The sequence below is a fragment of the Alexandromys fortis genome, unplaced genomic scaffold (assembly GCF_014885135.2).
Source record: "Alexandromys fortis isolate MF-2015 unplaced genomic scaffold, M_Fortis_MF-2015_v1.1 scaffold_263, whole genome shotgun sequence".
NCBI lineage: Eukaryota > Metazoa > Chordata > Mammalia > Rodentia > Cricetidae > Alexandromys > Alexandromys fortis.
Genome location: NW_026068165.1, coordinates 957,798 through 968,492, shown reverse-complemented (window position 1 = coordinate 968,492; position 10,695 = coordinate 957,798).

Here is a 10,695-nt window from a genome sequence, read left to right as displayed (position 1 = left end):
CAAAGCTACACAGAGAAACCCTGTCTCAAAAAAACAAAAACAAAAAAATCGAGAGCTTGAAATTTAGCTCAGTGGTAGAATCCGGGGGAGGTAGGAGCTAAGGAGAACAGCTCTCTTGGACTGGGGTTTCCCTAGCGTTCCTAAGGGTCAGCACTAGATAAAGTGGGCATGGTGGCACACACCGACAATCCTAGCATTCAAGAGGTGGAACTCAGAGAATTAAAAGTTTAGATTTAGCGTCAGCTCTGTAGTCTTAGTCCAGCCTGAGACACGGGAAGACCTTGTCTTAAACCAGAAAGAAAAATCAATGAAGTAGCCTTGGTGGTGGCTATGTGGGAGCCCGGTCTGGAGGGGTCTGGAGGTGGAGGAAGGACAAAGCACCGGAGGACTGCGGCCTGGGTAATGTAGAGAGACGCTATCCTTGAAGCAATGAAGCAACAGTACAGAAGGCTGGAGGCAGAGCGCTTGTCCGCACTGGTTCAGTCTCCATCACCCCGCAAAGAAAGACATTTTGTTTTGGGGAGAGATCTCGCGCAGCCCAACCTATACTCCTAGCTAGGTGGGTCGTCCAGCACGGCTTCTTTTTAAAAGGCCTCACTGGCTGGTCTGGACTCCCAGGGATCCACCTGTCTCCGCCTTCTGGGTGCCAGAAGGTCAGAGGTGTGTGCTTGACCTTGAGTGAGCTACCTCTCAACACGCGGAACCACAGCTTCCGGGCAAGTGCTCTACAACACTGATAGCCCTGAAAGGGAAGACGTTTTGGTAACTGCACAGCGGCCGTATCGTTTCAGAAACTTGGGTAATGGGTCCCCCATACAACTAGGTTTTTAAACACTAGGTGAACAATAGCTTAGGTGGGGGGAACACCTACTTTCTAAAGCAACAGAAAAAAAAAATTGTTAGCCAAGATAAGTGGGCTGGCTAATTTCTGTGTCAGCTTGCCACAAAGCCACAAACGCATCATCCGAGAGAAGGCAGCCTCAACTGAGAAAGTGCCTCCAGAAGATGGTGACCACGGGGGGGGGGGGGGGGGGGGGGGGGGAGGGGGGGGACGGGGACGACAGCCCATGGAGGGGCAGCTGTATCTGCCTCTACATACAGGGTCAGAGCGTCACCGACAGTGATAGCATCTGGGCTGGAAAAGCGCTGAGTGCTCAGAGCCCATTGTGAAGGGGTCTCACAACTGAACTTCAGATTGGGTTCTCTGAGGAGGACACACAGGTGCCCCCCCCCCCAGCCAAGAACCAATTATCCACTGCAGCCTCGCATTGGGGTGAAGGAAAAACACACATCATAGGCCTGAGTCCTCCCCACAAGGTCTCAAAGACAGTTCCTGCAACCCCACTGAAATCCCAAAATGATAAGACTAAACCTCAGCCAATTAGAAATAAGAGAATGTAACTGCTGCTTACTTAACCAGTTAGGGGTGTGATGACCTCACTGTTCCCGGAACAGCACTAGCTATGTTAAAAGGAGCCTGCGCTTCTCTCAGGGTCCCCTGCGTGCTGTAATGTTAAATGCTCTTTGCTCTCGCATACTGTTGAAGTGGGGGTCTTCATCGTCTCCTCGGACCCTACAGGTCTGTGGGAAAGACACAAACATAGGAGCAGTGCAGAACCGGAGGCCTGGCTTGTGAAGTTTCCGAGGGAAGCAAAGAAGCCGGCCTTCCCTGCGAGGCCTCTGCTGTCTGGCCAGCTGGGGCTGAAGGGTCAGCTGTGACTCATTGGGTCAAACTCTCCCGGGAAGTGTTTCCCCCGCGTTAGCGCACTGAATCTGTGGTCCAGAGGCAGCCAAGGTTGAGCCTCACGCCGGCCACTGAACTTGGTAGTGTTAAGAGTCACCCACTGATACCGCTTTGAAGGCATAAAGGGACCGCACAAGAGTCGCTGAGGTTTGACGCTGCTGCAGGCCTGGAGTCCCTGTAGAGAGCCCAGCAGAGCCTGTTGGTGAAAGTGCAGCCCAGTTGCAGGAGAGGACCCCAACGTTTGGAGATGCCAGTGCCAGGAATGACCACCAAGAACACAGCGGCAGTGGAGTGGAGCCAGCCTGAGGCCAGTTCAGACAGGCCATGTGTGCTGCAGAGGGCGGAGCCAGAGAAGTGACCCGAGCCCTTTGGAGGAGCGCGGATCGGGCATGAATTCCAGACACTGGACACTGTTTACACTGTTGGAATTTGGTTTTGCTTTGTTCAGATTGTGCTGTAAACTGCTTCTTCCTTCTTGATGTAAGAAAGTAACTTTGGGTGGGGGTGGGAGGACTTTGTGGAGCCCCGGCTGTCTTGAAACTGGCTCTGTAGACCAGAGCTGGCCTCAGACTCAGAGATCCGCCTGCCTCTGCCTCCGAGTGCTGGGATCAAAGGCGTGTGTCTCCACTGCTGGCCTTATTTTATTTTATTTTATTTTATTTTTTTGATTTTTCGAGACAGGGTTTCTCCGTAGCTTTTTGGTTCCTGTCCTGGAACTAGCTCTTGTAGACCAGGCTGGTCTTGAACTCACAGAGATCCGCCTGCCTCTGCCTCCCGAGTGCTGGGACTAAAGGCGTGCGCCACCACCGCCCGGCTCTGGCCTTAATTTTTATTTTACAGGAGCCCACAGTTAGATTTTGAACATTTTAAATATTCGAACTTTGGGCTTTTATATGTGAATTTGTGAAGATTTATTTATTTATTTATTTATTTATTTATTTATTTATTTATTTATTTATTTATTATGTATACAGTGTTCTGTCTGCATGTATGCCTGCAGGCCAGAAGAGGGCACCAGATCTCATTCTAGATGGTTGTGAGCCACCATGCGGTTGCTGGGAATTGAACTCAGGACCTCTGGAAAAGCAGCCAGTACTCTTAACCTCTGAGCCATCTCTCCAGCCCCCAGATTTATTTATTTTATATACAATGGTGCTTTGCCTGCATATATGTCTGTGTGAGGGTGCCAGGTCCCCTCGAACTGGAGCTATAGATAGTTGTGAGCTGCCATGTAGGTGCTGGGAATTGAACTCAGGTCCTCTGGAAGATCATCCAGTGCTCTTAACCACTGAGTCTTCTTCCCAGCCCTAGTGTTTGAATTTTTAAAGTCTATGGGACTTATAAATTTTGGGATGTTTTGCCGGGCAGTGGTGGCACATGCCTTTAATCCCAGCACTCAGGAGTCAGAGGCAGGTGGGTCTCTGAGTTCGAGACCAGCCTGGTCTACAGAGCTAGTTCCAGGACAGGTAGGGCTGTTACACAGAGAAACTGGTATCAAAAAAAAAAAAAAACCAAAACAAAACAATACGGGGGGGGGGGGGAGGAAAAAGGAAGTTTTATATTGTGAGGTTGATATTAATGTGTGAGCCTGGACATGAACAGGAAAGGAAAGGTTATGGCTTTAATAGTGATGTGTTTGTGTGTCAAGCTGACGAGGGGTCAGTTATCCTTGGTGGTCGGATGTCACCTGACACAGACTAGAGTCACCTGAGAGATGGGAACTTCAGTTGAGAAAATGCTTCTAAAAGATTGACAAGTCTGAGGGGCATTTTCTTAGTGAGTGGTGTTGAAGGTCCCAACCCACTGGGGGTGCTGCCATCCCTGGGAAGAGGTCCTGGGCGCTATGAGAAAGCAGGCAGAACAAGCCAGTAAGCAGCCCCCTCCATGGCTTCTGCATCAGCTCCTGCCTCCAGGATCCTGCCCTGCGTGAGTCCCTGTCCTGACTTCCCTCACCATAAGGAAGTCACCCAGAGGTATAAGAAAATAAACCCTTTCCTTTCCAGCCTGATTCAGCCATGGTGTTTTGTCGCAGCTGCTAAGCCAGTAGCTGACCCGCAATGAAAAGAAGGGTAATGGAGCGGTCCTATGAGCTGTAGTTTATGAAACCCTTCCTGGGTTATTTTTATAGAACTGTGTGAGATGCAATATATAGATATAAATAAAGCCAGTTTCCTTTTTTAAGGCAGAAGTCAGAGAACTAGCTGTTCTTTAAAATCTCCTGGGAATTTTGTGTGCAAACACAGATTGCTTCTAAGGTCTGTGCTGGGCCTAGAAATCTTGTAGGGTTTTTTTTTTTCTTTGTTTGTTTGTTTTTTGTTTTTAATTTTTTGACACAGGGTTTCTCTGTAGCTTTGGAGCATGTCCTGGAACTAGCTCTTATAGACCAGGCTGGCCTCGAACTCACAGAGATCCGCCTGCCTCTGCCCCTTAATTCTGGGATTAAAGGCATGCACCACCACCACCTGGTCTTCTTGTAGTTTTTTAGCCTGTTGGAAAGCACAGAGAACAAACTACCAAACTAATGGTAATCTAGGCTTTAATAAACAGTGATCATTTCAAAATGTACTTTTTTTTTTTTTTGAGACAAGGTCTCTTTTTATAGTTCAGGCTGTTCTGAACTCACTATATAGACCAGACTGGCCTTAAACTCACAGAGATCCTCCTGCCTTTGCCTCTGCCTCTGCTTCCTGACTGATAGGGTTAAAGGCATGTGCCACCAAACCCAGGCTTCAAAATGTACTTTTAAAAAGTTCTTTGTTTTGTGGAGGTTGGTGGGTGCTAAGGGCAGAGGATAACTTGTGAAGATGTGGTTCTTCCTACTGAGTGAGCTCTGGGGTCACACCAGGTTATTGCAGTTGGCGGCAGGTGGCTTTGACGGATGAGCCAGTTTGCCCCCCAACCTCGGAATGTACTTCTTATGTCATCTCCCTGTTTGAAATCCTTCCATATTCATAACCCGGTCTGCACATACTTTGTTTTTGTTTTGTTGTGAGACAGCGTGGGTGTTTGGTTTTTAGAGACAGGATCTTAGTCTGTATCCCAGGCTGTCCTGGAACTCAGACTGTGGCAGTCCGTCTGCCTTAGCCTCCTGTGATGACCAGCTTTTATCAGCTTCCATGTGCTTTGATACAGATTAGGGGGCGGGTATATATCAGGCTGAGCTCTTGCCCAGCATGCCAGCACAGCCCATGAAAGGAACACAGTTTCGACTTCAAACACTTATTTCCTGTACTGACCGCGTTTCTGTCCAGCCGCGCCCAGTAGCTTGCAGATCTTCAAAGATAACCTTCTCGGTTGCTCAGGTTGTTCCTTTGGTCTTTTATGCCCTCTTCCACCACGCACACACATACATGCACATTCGTGTACATGCATGTACATCCACGCATATACACACACATACATGCTCACAGTGCGCACACATGCACACACACACATGCACGCACATGCACACACATACATGCACATGCACACAATACACACATGCATGCACATACATGCACAGGTACACACACTGTCACTGTCCAGCATCAAGCAGAACCAGGTCACTTGGGCCACACACAGTCCTGAAATATTTGTAGACAGTCAAGAGCAGATCTGCCACTACAGCTAGAGCCAGCAGGGAGAGACTCAGGAGGCCTGAAGGTTGGAAGCCTTGCCTTACACTGTTTACATTCTCACCCTGGAGATGGGGAGGTGATTGACAGGCTGAGGAGGAAGTGGGAGGAGATGACTACAGAAGGGGTAAAGATTTGAAATAGATGCTGTGAGAGAAGGGAAATGACTTGCTGGGCTCCAGGCAACTCATTGATACTTTAATTAAATGGGGTTTTGGAGACAAAGTCTCATGGTATAGCCTTGACTGGCCTGGAGCTCCTCAGAGACCTCCCCCCACTCCCCAGGCAGGTCTCTGTGGATTTCAGGCCAGCCAGGGCCACAAAGTGAGGCTTTCAAAAAAACAACCCCTCCCCAAATTTTGTGTGGGCTATGTGTCAAGATCACAACTTTTTCCATCTTTATGTGGATCTAGGGATCAATCTCAGGTATGTCAATCAGCACACCTGACGACACGGTGTGACGAGCCAGGCAGTGGTGGCGCACGCCTTTAGTCCCAGCACTCGGGAGGCAGAGGCAGGTGGATGTCTGTGAGTTCGGGGCCAGCCTGGTCTACAGAGCTAGTTCCAGGACAGGAACCAAAGCCACAGAGAAACCCTGTCTCGAAAAACAAAAACAAAAAAAAAAAAAAAAAGAAAAGATCATAGGGATTGTACTCTCAGCTCCTTCTCCAGCACCATGTCTGCCTGCATGCCACCATGTCCTTCCATGATGATAATGGTGTAACCTCTGAAACCATAAGCCACCAATTAAATGTTTTCCTTAGAAGAGTTGGCCTGATAGCTGGGCAGTGGTGGTGCACGCCTTTAATCCCAGCACTTGGGAGGCAGAGGCAGGTGGATCTCTGTGAGTTTGAGACCAGCCTGGTCTACAAGAGCTAGTTCCAGGACAGGCTCCAAAACCACAGAGAAACCCTGTCTCGAAAAAGAAAAAAAAAAAAAAAAAAGAGTTGTCCTGAGCATGGTGTCTCTTCACAGCAGTAGAATTCTAAGACACCCCGTCTCAAGAAAAAAAAAATCCTTGCCGACTGCCTTACCCTGCCAACTGCCATACCCTACCTGTGTGCCTGGTGTCCACAGTGTTCAGAAGAGGGTGTCAGATCCCTGGGACTGGAGTTACAGATTGTTGAAATAGAAGCGGCAGGGCTGCGTCCCCGGCACCCGGCCGCCCGCATGGCTAGTTTATACCCAGAAATAATTACACGGAAACTGTATTCTTTCAAACATTGCCTGGCCCGGCTAGGTCCAGTTTCTTATTGGCTAGCTCTTACATATTGTTCTAACCCATTTCTAATATTCTTTGTAGCCCTTGAGTTGGCTTACCAGTGAGGATCTTAACCTGCGTCTGTCTGGAGCGGGAGAATCATGGCGACTCTTCCTCTAACCTTCTTTCTCCCAGAATTCTCTTCTGTCTACTCCGCCTACCTAAGGGTTGGCCTATCAAATGGGCCTAGGCAGTTTCTTTATTAATAAGAAATCACTCCCACATCAACAGATAGTTGTGAGTGGCTATGAGTGCTGGGAATGGAACCCTGAGTTCTCGGCAAGAGCAGCCAGTGCAGCCTGGAGAGATGGCTAAGAGGTTAAGCGCACTGACTACTCTTCCAGAGACCCTGAGTTCAATTCCCAGCCACCACATGATAGCTCACAACCATCTGTAATGAGATCTAGCGCCCTCTTCTGGCCATGCAGGCATACATGGAGACAGAATACTGTACACATAATAAATAAATAAATCTTAAAAAAAAGAGCAGCCAACCCAATCCTCCAACCCATATGTTGTTTTTGATTTGTTTGTTTTTATTTGTTGTTTTTCCAGACACTCTGTAGATCAGGCCGTCTCTGCGTGGCCCTGGCTGTCTTGGAACCCTCTCTGTAGATCAGGCTGGCCTTGAATTCAAGAGGGTCACCTGCCCGTGTTAGGATTAAAGGAATTTGTCACCACTGTCCGGCTCCATGTGGTTTTTTAAATGATTTTTTAGGCTTCTGTTGACATGTATGGGCATTTTGCCTGCATGTCCATGTATGTACCATGTTCATGTCTGGTGCTCAGTGTCCGGAGGCCAGGAGAGTGTGTTGGATAAATCCCTGGAACTGGATTAGACTGTTGTGAGCCAGCAGGTGGGTGCTGAGAACCAAACTTGGGTCCTCTGCTAGAGCAGTAAAGTACTTTGAGAGTCTCTCACTTGGTCCTGGCTGACTAGAACTGTTATCAGGCTGGCCTTGAACTCACAGAGGTCTCTCGCCTTGGCCTCCTCAGGGCTGGGATCGAAAGCATGCCCCCCTTGCCTGCCAGGCTTTGACTGCTTTCTTTAGTGTTCTAGTTCCCAACCAACTTCCCTTTACATCTTGCTGACTCTAACTGGGTTGCAATTGTTCCAAGTTAGAGAGGGGGCTGGGGAAGTTTTTATGTTAACCCGTTAGGGCTCGTGCACTGCCACCAAGAATGCTGGAGGGTTCTGTGGGTAGGGAACAGGGGCAAAGGCTGGCAGATGACTGAGCCGCCACACCCACCTAACTACGGCACATCGTTTGGTCCAATAAAGCCATGTTCCAAGAGGGGCATAGCCTGTACCCGCCACTGTCAAAGTACGTCATTGAGGACTGGCTGGGGCTGTAACTCAGTGGTAGAACATTTGCCCTGGGTTTGTACCCAACACCACACACACACACACACACACACACACACACACTAGTGAAAGCTTCTGGGTACTGGAACGTGTGCTTATAATTCCAGAACTCTGGGAGCAGAGGCAGAGGACTATTTAAGGCGAGCCTGGGCTATGCAGCAAGATGTTTCAAAACTGTTTCCTGGGGAGACAGCTGGCTGTACAAGCACAAGAACCTGAGTTTGGGCCGGCACACAGGAGGCAGAGGCAGAGGCGGAGGCGGAGGCGGAGGCGGAGGCGGAGGCGGAGGCGGAGGCGGAGGCGGAGGCAGAGGCAGACAGATATCAATGAGTTAGAGGCCAGCCTGGTCTACATAGCAAGGCCAGCCAAGGACACATTGGAAGATCCTATCTCCAAAAGACAAGAGTAGAGGCCAGCAGAATGGCTCAGTGGGCAGACTGACTACCTTGATTCCTAGACCCACGTGGTAGGAGAAAACCAGTTTCTCCAACCTGACCTCCGCATGCACACGGTGACATGCATGCACATGCACACACACAGACACACACACACCATCACTGTAATAAAATGAAAAGCAAATATGGACAGTTTGAGGAAGACTTGAGGTTGACCTCTGACCCACACACACACACACATGCAAGCATACCTCCAACACATGAATGCATACAAATAGCACACACATAGAAGTTAAGAAACCACAGACTGGGTCCAGTGACATAGGTCTATAGTCTCAGCTGCTTGGGGAGCTGAGGCAGGAGGATCACAAGTTCAAGGCTAGTATGGGCAACTTGGTGAGACTGCCGCCCTCAAATTTTTCAAGTTTTGAACTAAGGCTACAACTCAGTGGTAGAGCTAGCTTGCATAAGGTCCTGACTACAGAAACAAAGTTGTTTGAGAAATAACAAGTGTATTTAATTCCACGACAGACGATTCTTCAAATCCTTTTAAAAACATAGACAGTGGTTTTTTAAAGATTTATTTCACTTTGTGTACACATGTTTTGCTGTATGCTGATGTGTGCCTATTGGAGCTCGTGGAACTGAGGTTACAAAGGGTTTGGAGCTGTCGTGTGGGAGCTGGGAACCAAACTGGATTCTCTGCTAAAGTAGCCAGTGCTTTTTAGCCTCACGATTATGGGCAGCTGTGTACCGTGCTGTCTCAAAGCTGCTGTGATCTGGAATTCTTCCTTTCTGTAGCTTTGGGAAAAGAGGAAGAGCCTTCCAGAGCAGAAGCTGTACCGAGTCTTCTGGGTTTCTGGAAATACAATACTTAAAAGTAGTGGCACACACCTTTAATACCAGCACTAAGGAGGCAGAGGCAGGCTTATTCCTGAGTTCGAGGCCAGCCTGATCTACAAAACCAATTCTAGGACAGCCAGGATTACACAGAGAAACCTAGTCTCAGGAAACCAAAAAAAAAAAAAAAAAAGTGAGCATCTTTTGAAATCGTATATAACAAACCTACTGGTTATATTTTCTAAATCCTGCTAGAACAGCAGGCCTTGGGCTATCTGATGGAGGAAGGTCATTGGTAATAAAGAAACTGCGTTGGCCCATTTTATTGGTTAGAACATAGGTGGGTGGAGTAAACAGAACAGAATGCTGGGAGGAAGAGGAAGTGAGCTCAGACTGGACAGCTCTGCTCTCTGGAGCAGAAGCCATGCTCCCCTCTCCCGGGAAGATGCACGCGATGAAGCAAGCCGACCCAGGATGGACGTAGGTTAAGATCTTCCCTGGTAAACCACCTCGTGAGCTACACAGATTATTAGAAATGGGCTAGTCCAGGTGTGAGAGTTAGCTGAGAAGAGGCTAGATATAATGGGCCAAGCAGTGTTTAAAAGAATACAGTGTCCGTGTAATTATTTCGGGGCATAAGCTAGCAGGCGGCCGGGGTGCTGGGGATGCAGCCCCGCCGCTCCTATTACAACAGCTTTCTGTGCCCTGCATCTTATAATTACATAGGAAACTTTAAAGTTTTAAGTTTCTCCACCTAGTGTCTCTAGGTTCTTTCCCCTCCTAGATGCTGAAGTGAAGTTGAAGGTGGTCGACACATCTGTAATCCCAGCACTCAGAAGAGTGAGGCAGGAGAATTGCCACATGTTCCAGGCCAGCCTGGACTAACTACATAAGAATATTAAACTTTGTTTTAAATTCTGGAGTGAGGGGTCTGGACCTTTCGATAGGTGTAGCCAAGCGCACACAGGCTGATAAAAACAAGCCAGCTCCGTTCACAGTATGGAGTCTACACCCAGTCTTAGATGGATGCAGTGGCTCATGCTTGGAATTCTGGCATCCAAAAGGAGGCTGTAGCAGGAGTGCCACGAAGCTGAGGCCAGCCTGGGCTACAGGGTATGGCTCAGTCTTAAAAAAAAAAAAAAGGGCAGTGTGGTGCATGCCTTTAATCCTAGCACTCGGGAGGCGGATCTCTGTGAGTTCGAGGCCAGCCTGGTCTACAAAAGCTAGTTCCAGGACAGGCACCAAAACTACAGAGAAACCTTGTCTTAAGAAAAAAAAAAAAAAAGCCAGCTATAGTAGTGCACACCTGTGGTCCCAGCACTTGGAAGGTTTTAACCATTAAGTAAACACATCTTTTCAAATTGAATGAAAGCTTTTGACAGTTGGAGAGACGTGATGGATAGGCTGGAGTTCCTATCCGTGGGGAAAGGGCTGCAGTTGGTTTGAGCCTAATGTTTAATAGAAGATACCGTGGA